The sequence below is a fragment of the Loxodonta africana genome, chromosome 4 (genome assembly GCF_030014295.1).
Source record: "Loxodonta africana isolate mLoxAfr1 chromosome 4, mLoxAfr1.hap2, whole genome shotgun sequence".
In the NCBI taxonomy this organism is placed as follows: Eukaryota; Metazoa; Chordata; class Mammalia; order Proboscidea; family Elephantidae; genus Loxodonta; species Loxodonta africana.
This window is the reverse complement of record NC_087345.1, coordinates 10,740,040-10,756,497: the sequence shown is the minus strand read 5'-3', so window position 1 is coordinate 10,756,497 and position 16,458 is coordinate 10,740,040. Positions and strand designations below refer to the sequence as shown.

Sequence of the window (16,458 nt, the reverse complement as noted above, 5' to 3'; positions counted from 1 at the left end):
GAAGCATCGGGCTACCGTTAAGAAATAAATTGGGGATGCAAATAATTGGTGCACCCTGAGGTGACAATTAATTCCACTAGCATACTGTTTTTCACAGGAGATACTACGGAATTCCACTTCATCCCTACTCTAAGAACATTGACGCTGGAAATTTCAAAAGGCAGCCAAGTGCCAAACGTCCCTTGGAAGAACTTTAATTAAGATCCCTCCACAATGCCCTGCATAGAACGATCCTGAAACTTCTCGGAGCCAATCAATACATACAGACCCAAACACATCTACGGTATCCACAGTTCCCAAGGAGTTGAATATTTTCTGCAATCTTTTTTTTTCTGGTAATTTCTTCTTCCACAAAGACAAACAGTACAAAGCTCACTCAACACATGCTAGTATAACACACTACTTGCACCTTTTGAGAAACACAAACAGTGCCTGAAATGTGAGGAAAAACTGTGCTCTGATCAAGTTTTATGCTCTGTTGGAGAAGAAACTGGAAACTAAAACCAGAAATAGACTTTAAAAGCCAAGTAAGGTACAGCTTGCATTTCTCAAAAAAGTTGCCTATGGCTAAAACAAGCGACAAGATGGGAGGAAAAAAAAAAAAAAATTACCAAGCACCTGTAATGTTTCACCTGGAGGAGAGTCCTCATTTAACAGATAAAGAAATTAAGGCCCTGAGAAAATCCGTAACTTGCCCAGGATTATAGATTATTTGGTGGCAAAACTGGAGTAGATCTCCTGGTCTCCCAAGTCGGAATTCATGCAGCTTTCCCCTCCACCAAGCTGCCACCCCACGTAAGATGTTTTATAAAACTCTTCACTCTTCACTGAGGCTGTTAACATAAGGGTCCAATTATCATGCAAAGATCTGCCTGTTAGATAATAGCTCGAAAATTCCATCCATTTTACAGCCGTTACCAGAATCATCTCAACTTCGAGGGAAAAAAAGCAAAGAGGAAAAGGGGGTGGAAATCCTAATTTTGCTCTGTCCCCTAAGGGCAAACTGAAGGGTTGACTACAGACAGGCAGACATGGCTAGTATCCACAACCGCAAAAACAGACAATAATCCCCACCCACACGGCGCGGAAGGCGGGCGCTCCCCGGCACCCCCCACCTCACCAAATTCCACTCCCAGCGCCGCGCACAGGACACATTCCACCTCTGGCCGCCGCCGCAGCGGGCCCGGTCGGATCAGCCACTCTTCTTCAACCACCACTTTCCCCCCAAAAAGGCACGAGCGGCTCAGCGCCCCGGGTCCCCACGCGAGCGCTGGTTCGCCGCGACCACCGGCTCGGAGACACCCGCCCTGCTCCCCGCGGCGGGGAGGAGAGAACCCGCACAGGAAGTGTCCCGCGCCCGCTGCCCGCCCCCGCGCCGAACCCGGGCGCCCCGCAGCTGGTACCTGCCCTCCGCCCCCAACTGGCGACACACCGCCGCGTCCACATGGCCTCAGGTGTTCACATGGCAGTACAGGGTGCCCGGCCTTCCAGCGTCCCGGGGCGCGCTCCGACCCCCCGTACCCTGGCGCGGCCCTTCCCCGCCCGCAGCCCGGCCCTCCGCCCCGTCGGCCTCGCCTCCGGCCCGCAGCTAAAAGGCCGGGGTCCCCGGCTTCCCGGGGGCCCCGAGGCGAGCGCCACCCGCTCACACCCTCCGCCTCTGCACTCCAGGCCGCGACGAGCAGGTACCGTCCCCCCAGCATCCTCAGGTTAGGACCAGTACCCAAGCCCCGCCGAACGCCCGGGCCGGGCCGACACCCTGGGGGGACCTGACCCCTCCGCCCCTGACGCCAGGCCGGAGCCCCCTCCTCAGCACCCCTGGGCCCGGCCCGGCCCCGCCGCGCCGCACTCCCAGGTCAGACCCGGCAGGGCCATTCGCGCCGGGCCCCTTCCCCTCAGCGGCCCCGGCCTCAGAGTCCGGGGGGTCAGCGCTCCCAGGTCGGGCCGGGACCGCTGCCCTCAGGACCGCTGCCCTCGGCCCCCCAGCCCCGACACCAGCCCGGCCCCAGCCCCTCCCCCACCCGGGCCCCGGCGGCGGTTACCTGCGGGAGCCCCCCGCCCCGTCCCCTCGGCCTCCGCCCGGGGAGGGCGGGGAGGGAGCGGCGGCGAGCGGCGCTGCGCGGGGTGGGGGTGGGGAGCCCCCGCCGCCTCCAGCTCGGGCGCTGGGCCCGGGGCAGCGGCCCCTCGAGGCTCGCTCTGGCCCGCGCGCTGGCTCCCCGGTCGGGCGCGCCTCAGGGCGGGCTCCCCCGGCGGAGGCCGCGGCCGCCTCTCAGGGGCCGAAAGCGGCTCGGCTCGGGGTTTTTTCTCTCCATTCTCCCAACACACAGGAAATAACAGAGCGTCAGGTGACAGCGCGCGGCCAATAGGGAAGCTCCGGGCCGCGGCGCGCGGGCGGGTGGGAGGGCGCGCGGCGGGGCGGGGCGCCGGCGGGGGCGGGGCGCAGGGGGCGGGGCTGCGGGCGCGCGCGTGCCCACCCGCGTGCGGCGACGGCGCGCGGAGGTAGCGCGAGGCGGGCCGGGACCCCCGCCGGCGTCCGGCTGGCGCGGGCCGGTCCTTTGGCAGCTGCCGGACGCAGCTCGCGCACCCCGCCGCTCGGCCAGTGCCATTTTGGCCCGCGGCTCCGGGCCGTCTCCTAGGTGGCCGCGAGCCAACTTTCTGGGGAGTTGGTGGCCCGGAGTCTCTGGCTGGGGTTTCTGGAGTTCCCTGGAGCCTCCAGCGCCAGGACCGCGCCGCCGACAGCCTGGGCAGCCCGCAGGCGAGGGCCGGCCTCCTGCCCCCTAACCAGCCTAGTCAGGCCGGGCGTGGGGGCGGTTCTGCCCCCGAAGCGCCCTCCCAGGCCCCGCTCCTTGCCGCCTCGCCCTTTGGCGCAGGTGTCCTTGGACCAGAGACTTAGGCCCTCTCCGAGCCCGTTTCCCCAGCAATAAAAGCGAGGAGGAGGGATGTCCACCTACCCTGAGTGTAAAATAGCCGCTCAAACGTCAGTCACCCTGGCCCAAGGAACCTGCAACGCTCGGCTGCTCAGACCAGGGCCCTGAGTTAATCTGGAGAGAGGGTGAAAGACTTGCGGTGCCAAGGCCTCAACCCTTCCCGGCCTGCCTTACTTAGCAAAACTGACGTAGGTTTTATGGATTAAGAGCATGGCTCGACTATCTTAAGAAAATCTGTTGTAGAAACACGGAGGTGTTTGTGCACTGTAACCCACCCCTGACTCACTCACCTAGTGACCTGACTAAATTGTCCCCTCTCAGCTGCTAACCGAAAGGTCGGCAGTTGGAATCCCCCAGTCGCTCCTTAGAAGTCCTATGGAGCAGTTCTACTCTGTCCTGTATGGTCACTACGGCAACGGGTTTGGTTTTATTCTGGGCCTGTTTCCAGTTGGTACAATTGAGAAAGAGGGGATGTTAGGACTAGATGACTCAAAAACTCATTGCCACTCGAGTCTGACTGGTAGGACAGAGTAAACTGCCCCCTATAGGGACACCTAGGCTTACCATATTTTTACCAAACTGCCACAACCCTCCTGAGCATTATATTCCTAGGCATGCTATGCGCATTCTACATGTGGACGCATTATTTACGTGGTCACATTATTTTACGAAAAAATACAGCGATCTTTACAGAAACTGCCTGCCACATCTTTCTCCCAGCGACCATCTGGTGGGTTTGAACTGCTGACCTTTCAGTTCGCAGCTGGGCACTTAACCACTGCACCACCAGGCCTGTTGTTGGGTGCTGTCCAGTTGGCTCTAACACATGTGACCCTATGTACAAGAGAATGAAACACTGCCCGGTCCTCCACCATCTTTACCATCATTGCTGTATATGAGCCCATTGTTGTAGCCACTATCTCAATCCATCTTATTGAGGGTCTTTCTCTTTTTCGTTAGCCCTCTGCTTTACCAAGCATGATATCCTTCTCCATGGACTGATCCTTTCTGATAAAAAAAAAAAACTTTTTCTGATAACATGTACAAAGTATGGAGACAAAGTCTCGCCACTCTTGCTTCTAAGGAACATTTTGGCTATACTTCTTCCAAGACAGATTTATTCATTCTTCAGGGCAGTCCATGGTATATTCAATATTCTTCACCAACGCCACAATTCAAAGGCATCAATTCTTCGGTCTTCCTTATTCACTGTCCAGCTTTCGCATGCATATGAGGCAATTGAAAATACCATGACTTGGGTCAGGCTCTATTAATGGCTAAAACTGGTGATTCTAAATTAGGCCCTCATCTGCCCTAGATATTAGGGAAGTGAGTGGTTTTCTCCCCTGAAGCAACCCAACTTGAAAGTAAATTGGAATTAGCAAAGTGCTTGGGGCAACAGGTAGAGGCTGATCAAAACCGAGACCTGGGGCTCCAGGTTGCAGTATATTTGCAGTACACAGCTCCCCAGAGCCTGACTCTACCTTTTCACCTCTCACCCCATGTAACCAGAGCCTCAGGCTTTGTCAACACTGGCTTTCCCAGGAAGGGGATTCAACACTCTGGGCCTCCAGGCAGGAGGATGTGGTTGGGAGAGGGCAGTGATTTCTGCTGGCTTTTAGCCAACCTCACAAAGTGGGGACCCAGCTCCCATGTGGGTCAGGGCCATTCTTGGGGACTTGGTTCCCCAGCACCTCCTGTATGTTAGGTGGGGGTGTTGGGCTTTTCCGGGTCTGAGCTGAACAGCCCCCAGGCCCTGCCCTCTGGCCGTTCCCATTGTTCTTCTTCTGTGAGTTTCATTTTCCAATTCTCAGGCACCAAAACCTTTAAACACGAGAGCTTGGCTTCTGCTTGGGTCAAGGTCTCAGAGGGAAAGCTGGAGGACTCTCAGCACAGACCCAGGTTTTCTGGACAAAAATGGGAGAATGCGAGGGAGCTTCCTGAAATCTGGTGTTGGGGGTACCCTCAATTTTGTGGTCTCATACCCCAGCATTCCTCCTCCCCTCCCCCCTTCCTCAGCAGCTCTCCTTCAGCTCACTCAGGTCTCAGACCAGGGGCAAGGGGCGCGAATTAGATGGTGACAAGCCCTGGCAAAGCCTCATTCTAAAGGAAAAGAACACAGATAAAGAGCCCAAGCTCTTGTCCACTCCATTCCTGCCCTGAGACCAGCCCTGCAGCCCCTGCCTACTCCTTCAGGCCCTGTCCAGACCCTGCCCATCCAACCTCCACCTGGAAACCTCCCTGTCCTGGCGGCCTGTCACTTGACCTTTGGGTGCCATTTGGAGAAAGAACATGCGTGGGCGTATGGCCAACAGATGAATCTAGATTACTCTTGTGCTCTTGGACCTTGGACCAGCCAAGTCACCTGTCTGAGCCTTGGTTTCCTCAGGTGTAAAATGGAGCTAAGACGACCTCACTCAGAAGGTGTCATGGGAATGTAGAGAGAGCTGCATACAGAATTCAGTACAGTTTTACAACAGCGACAGTTCTGTGCTATGGTCACGCTATGACCCGCGAGCAGACCGAGGCTCAGAGGCTAAGTGCTACCCAAGATCCCAGCGACAGACCCCGGGAGCCCCTTCCCTTTGATTACGCCAGAGTCTTCCATTCTTTCCTCGTTTCATCCCATCCCTACCTCACTTTGAGCTCTTGAAGAAAAGAACAGTTTCGGTTTTTTTTTTTCTCTCCTAACCCGCTCCACTCGAAAAACACTTATTGAACTGAATCAGTGCTATCAATTCCAGGAGCGAAATTAATCCTCTCCCTCCTCCTAACGGTGATGGCTTCTGGAAGCCCTGTGTCACTCCCTTTATTACAAACCCCTCTGCCCTCCTCCAGGCGCCCAGGCAGCTCCAGGATTACAAATGGAGCCTTCTGCCTCTAGGTCACCGATTCCACTGCCATCTGTCAGCGCCGATTGATTGAGGACACTGGCCCTGCTCAGCAGATCAGCGACTCCTGCGAAGTGAGCCGATGTCGCTGCCTTCCTCTTGCTGTCCCTCCTCTTGCTGGCTCATGAGCTCACATGTAGCCCTCACCTTTCTCCTTCACGGTGCCCCAGCTCTCCTTCCTCTCGGGAGGGGCCTCTGCTGATTCTCACACGCCCAGAGGGAGGGCTGGAATGTCTGCTCTGGGGCTTGGGCTTGTCTCCAGAGTCTTCCAGGAAACAACGTGCAAAGGCCTCCTCTGCGTAATGAGTGGGAAGTCCCCCCAGCATGCTTCCTCACCGGCACCTTCACCCATTCGCCTAGTACTTTACTGGCCTGCTGGGCCTATCCCCATGCAAAGCCAGCTGCCACTCCTGGAGGCCTTCCTCGGGAAGGCTGCAGGCCACACGTGGGTGGATGCCCTTCCTTCTGGCGCAGGGTGTTCACGGATCACCTCCTTGGGCCTAAGAGTGCTCAGACAGCAGGGCCGGGGGGAGGGGGCGTCCATCATTTGTGGGCTGAAGAGAACACACATGCACACATGGCAGAGGGCTTAGCTGGCCACACCCTTACTCCATAGAGTGCCTGCTGTGTACTGGGCTCTTAGCCCTAATGGAGGGGGCATAAAAAAAAAAAAATGGAGGGGGCATAGGGGCTACAAATCATTCTTTCTGGGGCAAGTTCAGGGGAGGCTCTATCTATCTATCAAACAGAGAGCCAGGGAATACAGACTTAGCAGTACGGAGGAATCCCCGGGTGGTGTAAACAGTTAATGCACTTGGCTGCTAACCAAAAGACTGGAGGTTCAAGTCCACCCAGAGGCATCTTAGAAGAAAGACCTAGCAATCTACTTCCAAAATATCGGCCATGGAAAGCCCTAGGGAGTACAGTCCTACTCTGACACACATGGGGTTGCCGTGAGTTGGAATCAATTCAATGGCAAATGGTATTTAAAGGCACGGGGACCAGCCGCCTACTGTCCCCAGGGGTGCCCAGTATAGGACCCGAAGAATGAGATGAGGCTGCAGACATGGGCGAGGGAGGGCTCCTGCAAGGCCTCCTACTTGTGATGCACTTGGCATGAATTTGTTTCACAGGGTCTCATGGTGACCTCTGCTCGGAAGGTTTGCCGCTCAACACTGCCCCTACCCTTTTCCTCGCTGGGGCCCCTGGGCTGTTAGTGACTGTGTCAGTCTCCCCCATTGGACTGTGAGCATTTGCAGAGCAGACACCTCAGCTTCCCTGGGGTCTCCGACGCCCTATGCAGGGTAGGGCACCATGTCCACAAAATAATAATGTTAGTGATGACGATCCAGCCCAGAGGAACCCAAGCACACTAGGAATCAGGCGCTGTGCAGATTGCCCTTTACCATCTCATTCAGTGTTCACAACAACCTGATGAGGCTGTAAATGGGAAAGGCGGTGGAAGGGGTCAAGCAATCTGTGCCTCCAGGGAGTCAGGTCCCTTCTTTGGTAATATCATTCACTCCTCACAACAATCATGTGAGTCAGGGATCACCATCCTCAGTGTACAGAGCAGGAAATGAGAGCACAGAGAGGTTAAGAGACTTGCCCAAGGTCACACAGCTAACGAGAGGCATAGCTGGGATTTGAACTCAGCCTTCTGAGTACAGAGCTCCCACTGCGTCACCCACAGTACTACAAAGAGTGAAAGTGAAGATGATACAACACTTGCTGTTGTTGTTGGAGTCTGTTCTGAGTCACAGGGACCCTACGTACAATAGAACAAACACTGCCTGGTTCTGCGCCATCCTAGTAATCATCGTTATGCTTGAGCCCACTGTTGCTGCCACTGTGTCAATCCATCTCTTTGATGGTATTCCTCTTTTTCCCTGATGTAACAATACCAAACCAAAAAGCAAACCTGATGCCACTGAGTTGATCCCGACTCATAGTGACCCTACAGAAGAGAGAACTGCCCCACAGGGTTTCCAAGGAGCAGCTGGTGGATTAGAGGTGCTGACCTTTTGGTTCGCACCCAAGCTCTTAACGACTGTGCCACCCAGGCTCCTGATATAACAATAGCAGTGACAAAAGCCTGTTCTAAACACTCTAAATCTGTATTACTTTGCTTAATCCTCACAAAACCCTAGGAGGTGGGTACTGTTACTACCCAGTTTGCAGATGAGGAAACTGAGGACAAGCAGCTAGGAAGCGGCAGAGCTGGGATCTGAACCCAGGCAAGTTGGGCTGCAGAGTCCCTGCACTGCTGCTTTATCATGAGATAACAATAGGGAATCCACTGGGATTCCTTTGGCTCCAAAGCTGGAGACTTTTAGCCACATCATTGTCTGGGCTCCACAGGGAGGCAGTGCCACATGCTGAGGCATGCTGGGAAAAGACTTTGTTCCGTCCTGTTTTGTTGACGTGCACTTCATTTTAAGCCGAGACCCAAGCTTCCTGCGAAGAATTCAAAACGTGGAGAAAAACCTGGGCCACGATAATGGCCACTGCTTGCTGAGCCTCAAGTTCCCTGTGCTTGGGGCTTTCACATGTCACTGCACTTAACCTTCACCACAGCAGCCCCACCCTCCCAACTTCAGAGCCGAAGAAACTGAAGCCCAGAGTCGCCAAGCAGATGCCCAAGGGCGCACAGCTGCTAAGTGGCGGGGCTGGGGTTTGTCCCAGATCTTCCTCCCGAATCCTGGCTCTTTTGACCCTATCAGCTGCCTCCTCCCAAAGGCACTGATGTGGGTCTTGTTTGCTGGGCTTGGGTAGAAATGTTTCTGCTTCATCTTCTGTCACCAGCTGGTGCCTCAGTAGCACGAATCCTGGGCCATGGCCTGTGCAGTCACTAGGAAGGCACACAGGGCCAGGTGTGGACCTGGGAACTGCCTTCTCCACAGGGGAGGCATTGAGGGACGAAAACACAGGCTCCCCCGCCCCTCGTCCTCCAGTGACTTCTGAGTGGCTGCCCTGCCGCGCTCCACCGAGGTGACTGTCTCACGGAAGCAGCCACACCGTCTTGAGGTTTTTCGTCACTGCCTGGTCTCTCCCTGCGAGCTCATGAGGGCGCCTGAAGAAGCGCATGTGTGACTCTGGGGGAAGAGAAAGCAGCAGGAGACGACGGGTTCTCCAACTCTCATTGGGTCCTTTTGGCTGAAGCCTCTTCCACAGCCCATCTGTCCCTGCAGCAGGCTCATCGCAATGATCCAGAAGCCCTCTACGGCCCTCCTCCCCCGGCTCCAGTTTTCAGTGGGTCTTAAGTGGCCTTAAAATTCAAATCTGTTCCGGCCACAGCTCACCTCTGCAACCTTCTCTCCAATATCCCATTCTGTCTCTTGGCCAAACCAAGTGAGTTGTGTTCCCATCATGTGCCCCTCAGCTCCCCTCAACAGGAATGTCCTTCCCTCTCCCCTGCAGACTGAAATTAGGCCCTCTTTCAAGTCTTATTCCAAAGCCACCTCCTCCATGAAGCCTTACCTGAACACTCATCATTCATCCACTCAACAAACATTAATTGAGCCCTTGTCATACGCCAGGCATTTAGCCCAAGTCAGTAAACAAGAAAGACAGGGTCCCTGTCATCCATCATGGAGCTTATGGGCCCGCGGGGGCATTAAGGAGAAAGCAAATCATCACAGTATAATCATTTGATAACAGCGCACAAAGCATTAGCAAGAGCGTGGCGGGTGCACAGAGGGCGTGTAATGGAGACTCTGAGTCTTGGGGGCCCAGGACACTTGAACTGAGATGTGAAGCACACACAGGTAAGAGCCACATGGCGAGGTTAGAAGAGAGCCCTGGGCAGAGGGCACAGGATGGGCAAAGGCCCTGAGGCAGGAGGGTGCAAGCAGTCTTCCAGGAAGGGAAGGGAGGTTGTGTAACAAGTCAAATGAGAAAGCTGCAGAGGAGACAGAGATGTGGCTGGAGCAGGATAGGCTGCAGGCCACCTATCCTAAGGGTAAAGGGGGAGCCACCAAAGGATTCGGAACAGAGGACACAAACCAACATTCATTTATAAATGATGCCGCCAGCTGTCCTGTGGCCGAGCCTCTTCTGAAAAGCCCAGGCCCTCCGTCAGCCACCCCAGAACCTCAGTCATCTGGCCATTTGGGTGTGAGGTTTAGCATCCTTCCTCCTGGCCCGAGCTCTCGAGGGCAGGGCTGACCTCTGGGCCTCCGCAGCATCCAGGTCACCCGGCCTAGTGCCCAGCACACGGAGCTGCTCCAAAAGCGCTTGTGGAAAGAACTATTAGACAGGACAAGACACTTACCAGTGCTTCCCACGGAAGGGGCCAGGCTGTCAGAGAGGGCTTCTACATTCTCTGGAAGTAACAAGGTTCAAGGGTTTCAGCAAGGCCACCGCTCAGGAAGCCCTCAAGAGCAGAGCCAGCATCCCATCGAGTCCATGCCCTGAGTCAGCACACAGCACACCACCACACAGACATCCGCCGTGCTTGTTTGTCTCGCGAATGACCAGAAACAGAACCGAAAGACCTCAACAGCTGTGAGGTACTTTTGAATTGACAGAGCACGTTTCACACGAGCAATCTCATATAATCAACCCTCTGAGGTGGGCCTGGTTACGGCCCCGTTTTAAAGAGGAGGATACCGAGGACCAGGAGAGGGAGGATCCCTCAGCAAAGTCAAGACTAGAACCTGACAGTTCAGGCTACTTCCAGGGTTAGGCAAGCTTTCTAGAAATTTCCTTTCAAAATGTGTAGAAGTGACGTATTTCATCAGGATGTCTGTCACACCAGCAGTGGGAGCCAACACACCGATTCTCTGAGGCTGTTCCACCTGCTTATCAGAACCAGACACAACCCCCAGGCCCTGAGGCTGGCAGCCTAGCCCAGGGCACAGGAGAGGCTGGTGTTTGGTGGTGTGTCTGGCATACAGCAGGTGCTCAGTAAACGCTGAGTAAATGAAGGGGCCTGAGTGATTGAAGAGGCCGACAAGTGGGCATTCCCAAAGCTCTCACCACGTGCTTAGTGTACTACCTGCATTAGCTCCCGCCATCCTCACAACCCTAAACAATAGGGGCAGTTATCACTCCCCTTTACAGGTGTGGAAACCGAGGCTCAGAGCAGTACTTAGCCCAAGATCACACAGCTAGTGGGTGGAAGAGCCCTGGCTGCACAGCAGTTAAGTGTTCTGCTTAACTACGTACGGTTCAAACGTACCAGCTGCTCCACAGGAGAAAGACAGAACAATCTGCTTCTGTGAAGATTTACAGCCTTAAAAACCCTATGGGGCAGTTCTAGTCTGTCCTTTAGGGTCGCTACGAGTCCGAATCCACAGCAGCGGGTTTGGTTTGGCTCTGGTTGGCGCCCTTTAGCAGCCCTAGGTCCCGGCTAAGTGAAGGTGAGTGAAAATGCCCCACCAACACATGCAAAGGCCTGGAGGCACCGTACCTGGCAAGTGAGGACCTCTGGGCCTGACTGGCGCTCCGTGTCCGTCCCTGAGACCAGGCCCTTGACCCACGGGTCCCACCCACACTGTCCATTCCTTTGTCACTTTCCACGCATCCACTCGGTTTTTCCTGGACCCCTCTTGTGGCCCAGATGCTCAGGTCTGCACTGAGAAGGCAAGGTGCCTACACCCCCTTTCTCCCCAGTGACGCTGCACCTTCTTCAAGGTCCCTCACGGTGCAGGCCAGCCCCCTCTCCCCACACACCTGCTGACTGCTCTCCCATTGACAGGTCCCCCTGTGGGCAGTAGTGGGAAGCCTGTGATCGCCACCTGATCGCAGGTTTCGTATCTCCGCAGCCTCCCTCCCCGGTGGTCTGTGGGCTCTCTTTACCTGTCCTGCCTCAGATGGGCTTCAAACAGCACCATCTGCCCCAGCACCTTTTTGGTGGTGAGTGGAGTGTAAATAAGAAAGGGGAGAGCAGTGTGACCTTAAGCAAGCTTCAGGGCCTCAACTCTTCTTCATCTGTAGAATGGGGCCATTAGCATCACCTGCTACTGAGGGCTGCGTCCGCCCAAGTGCTTAATCAGGACTATGCACCTGAGTGCTGTGTCCCGGGAGGGGGGATCACTCATCTCATGAGCTATCAGGCTCAGGGCATGCAGCACCCTGACCACACAGCCAGCTCGGACAGGGCGAAGCCGGGGGTGAGCCCAGACGACTCCAAAGCTAAGGGGAGAAGGGAGAGTGAAGGAGCCGCTCGGTCCTCACAAAGCCAAGCGTGGACCTGGTGACTCTCAGACAGCTGGGGGCCCCTCTCCTGGCTCCCTCAGCCCTGCCTTTGCCCACCCCTGGGTGCGCTGTGGCAGCTGTGTGGTGACAGGGCAGCCCCACGTCCTCAGGGGCCCTCCAGGGAGCTTCTCATCTCACCCCAGGTGAGGGTGCTGGTGGGGGTGGATGGTGCAGAAGGAAGGTGAGGCACAGAGGTGTTCATCTGCTGGCTGACTGCAGAACAGAAGGAGGAGAAGCACCCTCTCTGGGAAAATCAATGGGCAGAAGATACCACCCAAGTTACAACCTATGTGGGAACCATCCAAGAAAATCAAAGTGACAGGAAAGTCTCAGTGCCTTCAAGCAGCTGGAGACCTGAGAGGTGGTGGGCCCAAGTCCCCATGGTACAGATAGGGAAACTGAGGCCCGGGGTGGGGGCCACATATCAGTGACTGGGCAGGTCTCTGCCATGTTTGCCGGGTGTCCAGCCCCAGGCAGTGGTGGGTGGGTCCTTGCTGGCCTTCATGCCTTGCGCCCCACAATCCAGTTCCCTCTGGTCTTGTACACACCAACCACGGATGCCAGCTTAGCTTTACCCAGAAAACACCAGATCTCTGGGGCTCCTCCCTGCCCTGGCTCCCACCTGCCCCCACATGTAGTGTGGAATGGGAAGAGGTATTTATCACATGCCAACCTGTATTAAATGAGCTAATATGTAGTTATGAAAGCCTGCAGGACTCATAGTAAGTGCTCACTAAGTGCCTGCTACTATTACCAGATAGAGTTACCACCCCCACTTTCCAGCTGTGGAAACTGAAGCTCAGAGGGATTGAGTGATTGTCCCACAGATACAAGATACTAGAACTTTCACTATCCTGGGTTGTCTTTTCATTAAGCTAACAATTATTGAGGGCCTCTCGGAGCCAGACTGACTGCTTCATGAGAATTATCTCACGGAATCCTCACCACAGTCCTGTGATGTAGGTACTATTATTACCCCCAGGAACCTGAGGCTCAGAGAGGGCAGGCAATTTGCCCAAGGCCATACAGCTGGTAAGTGGCAGAGCCAGGATTTAAATCAAGATAGCCTGGCTCCCGAGCCCTTGGCCTTGACCACCGTTCTGCCATTTCAGTAGGGGATGGGTTGGGTTGGGAGGTGTAGCCACCCTGGCCCCTGGCAGGAACTTCCAGTCATCTGAGGGTCCCAGGCTGCAGGAGCTGCTCCAGAAACCTTCACTCAAGTCAGAGACTTGACCAGGCATCCAAACTGCTTCCCTGGCAATGGTGGCTCCAGCTCAGAACGTGGCCCGGGCCAGTCTTGGACTCCAGAGACTCGAATTAAAACAAAACCCAGGCTCGTCCTTAAATTCATATATGTGGCCGTCTTGGAATCCCTGACACCCCAAGGCCAGCCTGAGAGGCCCAGGTTCTTACCAGCTGGCTTTGCAGAACTGCAGAGAACAGGAAGTATGAAGACATAAATGCACCTAGCAGATGCATTTGCAATGACCGAGATGTTTGTGTGGAACCTGCCACCTCTGTCATCAGGTCAGGTTCTCCCTTCCTCTGGAACTGGCTCCCACTGCCAAGAGAAATGGGACCCCCTCTTCCACAGTCTTTACCCCCCCTACCACATCCCAGGCTTCAGCCACATGGGGTGACCTCTCACCCTGACACCTCTGCATTCCCTTTTCCCTCTGACGGTACACTATCCCCTGCCTTAACCCAAGGCTAAGCCCAAACTCCTACTCCTGCTTCAAGGACTAGCTCCAATGCCACTTCCTCTATGAAGCCTGTCTTGATCGCCCTGTCAGAATTCACAGAGGTACCTCCAGGGAGAACTTTTCTCACCTTGCCTGGAGGTGGCTAGCAATCCAGCTCCCTCATAACCATACCAGTCATTAGTTAAGCACCTGCTGTGTGCAGGCAGGTACTGCACTCCTGTCTCCTTAATCCCCACAACAAGCTTGCAGACAGGGATTACTACACCCAGGTCACTGCCTTTTAAACATCTTGGGAGCTTGCCCCCTAGTCCGTCGTATTGGGGGTGTCTGGAGGGAGGAGGCTCACTGTGCTTCCCCCATCTCAGAATGCCAGGAGGGTGTCCAGCTCCTATTGGGCAGGTGCTCTGGGCCTGGGCTGGGTGATGTGAGCAGACAGGGGCCAGCCGGCCCCTCACTGTGACTGGCCTGCCTGGTGTCCCAGCACTTCTGGTCAGGAGGATCTTGGCCCAGGCCTGGCGTGGACCCAGCATCTTGACCTCAGGGAGAACTTCTCCACTTCTCTCCTTTTCCACCTGGCACACAGAGCTCCATAGGGCACCAGAGCCCTGCAGGCGGCAGCTGTCCCTCCCACTCCTGCTCTCACAACACTCTGGCTCCTCTCTGCGGCTTGGCTTGTGGGCCCAGGACCCGAGGAAACGCCAGGGTAAATAAGTGAGCCCACCACCGGCTTCCGGAGACTCGTCATTTAGCCGCAGGAGGCTCCCAGCTCAGGCGGCGTTCCCCTCTCAGGCGTGGCTGTGGCTTGCCCCCACATGCCAAGCTCCATGGGGAAAAACTCAAAGAGGGAAGGTTTTCCCAAAAGAGGTGGGCCCATCACACCTAGGGAGGGGGCGCTCTTCCATTCTGGGGTGTCTCCGAGGCTAGCTCTGCTCCCTGGACCTCCAAGCATAAATTTCTTCTGTGCTCAGCTTTGGGCAGGTGTTGGGGATGCAGAAAGGGGGCCTGTACCCAAGGTCCTGACAGGAGACAGACATGCCACAGGTCAAGGCTGTGAGCCAGGATGGGGGTGGGAGGACAGCGCAGGCCCCAAGCCCATCCAGGTGGAGGGCAGGGGAGGTTTCTGGTGGAGGTGGACTGAATCCAGAAGGACTTGACCAGGCGAAAGAGGAGACAATGAGTCCAGGTGAGGGGCTCCTGGGGTGGAGGGGCTGAGGCCTAACGGGTGACAGGCTGGACCCTGTGACCACAGCCTTCTTCTGCCCCTCCATCTGTACAGAGGACACCTTCCTGGCTTCACAGCCCAGAGCTCTAGGTCCCTGCAAGGGCTTGAGCCCCATTCCAGCCCGGAACCTCAGGCTGTGGCCGCTGCCTGGCCGTCTCAGGCTCATGCTCCCCGCCCTCACTGGCTACCAGAGGAGTCCCAGTCTCGGGACACTTTGCATACGCCTGGATGGCTGCAGAGCCCTTGGCCAGCCTCCTGGGCAGAATCCACACTGGAAGCAGGCCCAGCCCAGGAATCTGTCCCCAAGGCCCCATCCCAGCCTGTGTCCTGTGTTCTCCATGTCTGGTCACCCTTGGGAAGCAGCTGTGGGCAGAAGTAGCCTTCCAGGACCTCAGAACACTGAGGCTAAGAGAAGGACAGGACCATGACCCTAGCAGGGGGCAGAGGTACCAGCCCAGGGCGGAGGGAGGCAGCTGAGCAGGGGCAACCGCCAGGGGGTGGGGGTGGGCGAGTGGCCTGGCCTCACACAGCATGAAGAGGGGGCTGGCACGCTGAGGAAGGGGAGGCCCAGTTCCTCCCCGCCATGCTGCCTGCCTGTCTCCAGCACTTCACTGTAAAAATAAATGGTTGAAGCGCACGCCTGGCAGAAAAAAGGGAGGAAAAAATAAATAAATAAAACCCCAAACAGCCCCTTGCGGGCTCCCTCAGCGGGTTTGGGCCAAGGCCTTGGCCTGGGTTACTTGCTGCTGCTTTCCCCCTGGGAAGCCGCTGGTGCCAAATTTGCATTTACCACAAACAGAGACAACACAATGTCATAATCCTTCTCCTGTCATTCTCCCCTCTCCTCCTCCTCCCACCTCAGACTCACACACGCTAACACAAAATGACGGCTCCCCCGACAGCCTGAGCGAGCAGAGCCCTCGATCTGCCTCTTAATTGTTGGCTTTTCTCTCTGCCCGCGCTCGGTGCCCATCGCCCAACTCGTGGCAGACCACCCACTGCCCCCTCCTTTGTCCCACAAGCCACTGACAAATGGCCTTCTTGGGGCGGGGGGGGGGCGATATGCCTAGAAACAAGGCGGGGGAGGAAAGAGAGAAGGCAGCGCCCGCCTCCCGCTGCCTCTCACCCTCCCCGCCGGGGTCCCGGCAGTGGCTGACGCTGGAGCAGAGGGGCTGGCGGCGGTGACCCAGCCCCAGGGACTCTGACCCCAGGCCTGCCCTTCACGCCCCTGCTGCTGCCCCAGCCACGGCACTCCCTGAGCAGCCCCCGCGCCCCTCCTGCCCGCCACCCTCCCAGGCACAGCTCTGAAGGTACCCCCCCCGCACACCCCTCCCACCACAGCTCTTCATGGCAGTTTCAAAGCTGCGGCCGCCACTAGAGCAGCCTTTGATGGGGACACAGCCGAGAGGGATGCCCGGGAGGCCCCGCCCGCCCTGCCACCCCCGGGAGCCGCAGCCGGGCAGCGCCGCGGAGCGCCCAGCGGGCACGCCTCACAGCCAGAGCAAACTTTCACGACC

At 56.4% G+C, this 16,458-nt stretch overlaps 1 protein-coding gene across 7 annotated transcripts in view; it reads right to left on the bottom strand.

The window, feature by feature from the left end:
* The window catches only part of TCF20 (transcription factor 20), a 97,013-nt gene extending 86,907 nt beyond the window's left edge, over positions 1–10,106 (bottom strand). For 5 of the 7 annotated variants that reach the window (XM_023559875.2, XM_064283420.1, XM_064283421.1 and 2 more), the window contains exon 1: positions 2,040–2,159. The gene's annotated coding sequence lies outside the window, so the exon portion shown is untranslated. Of the gene's footprint in view, positions 1–2,039; positions 2,160–10,088 lie in introns of those variants that run through there. The other 2 variants (XM_023559876.2, XM_010599294.3) reach the window with 2 other exon arrangements.
* Between the last annotated feature and the right edge of the window lie 6,352 nt (positions 10,107–16,458).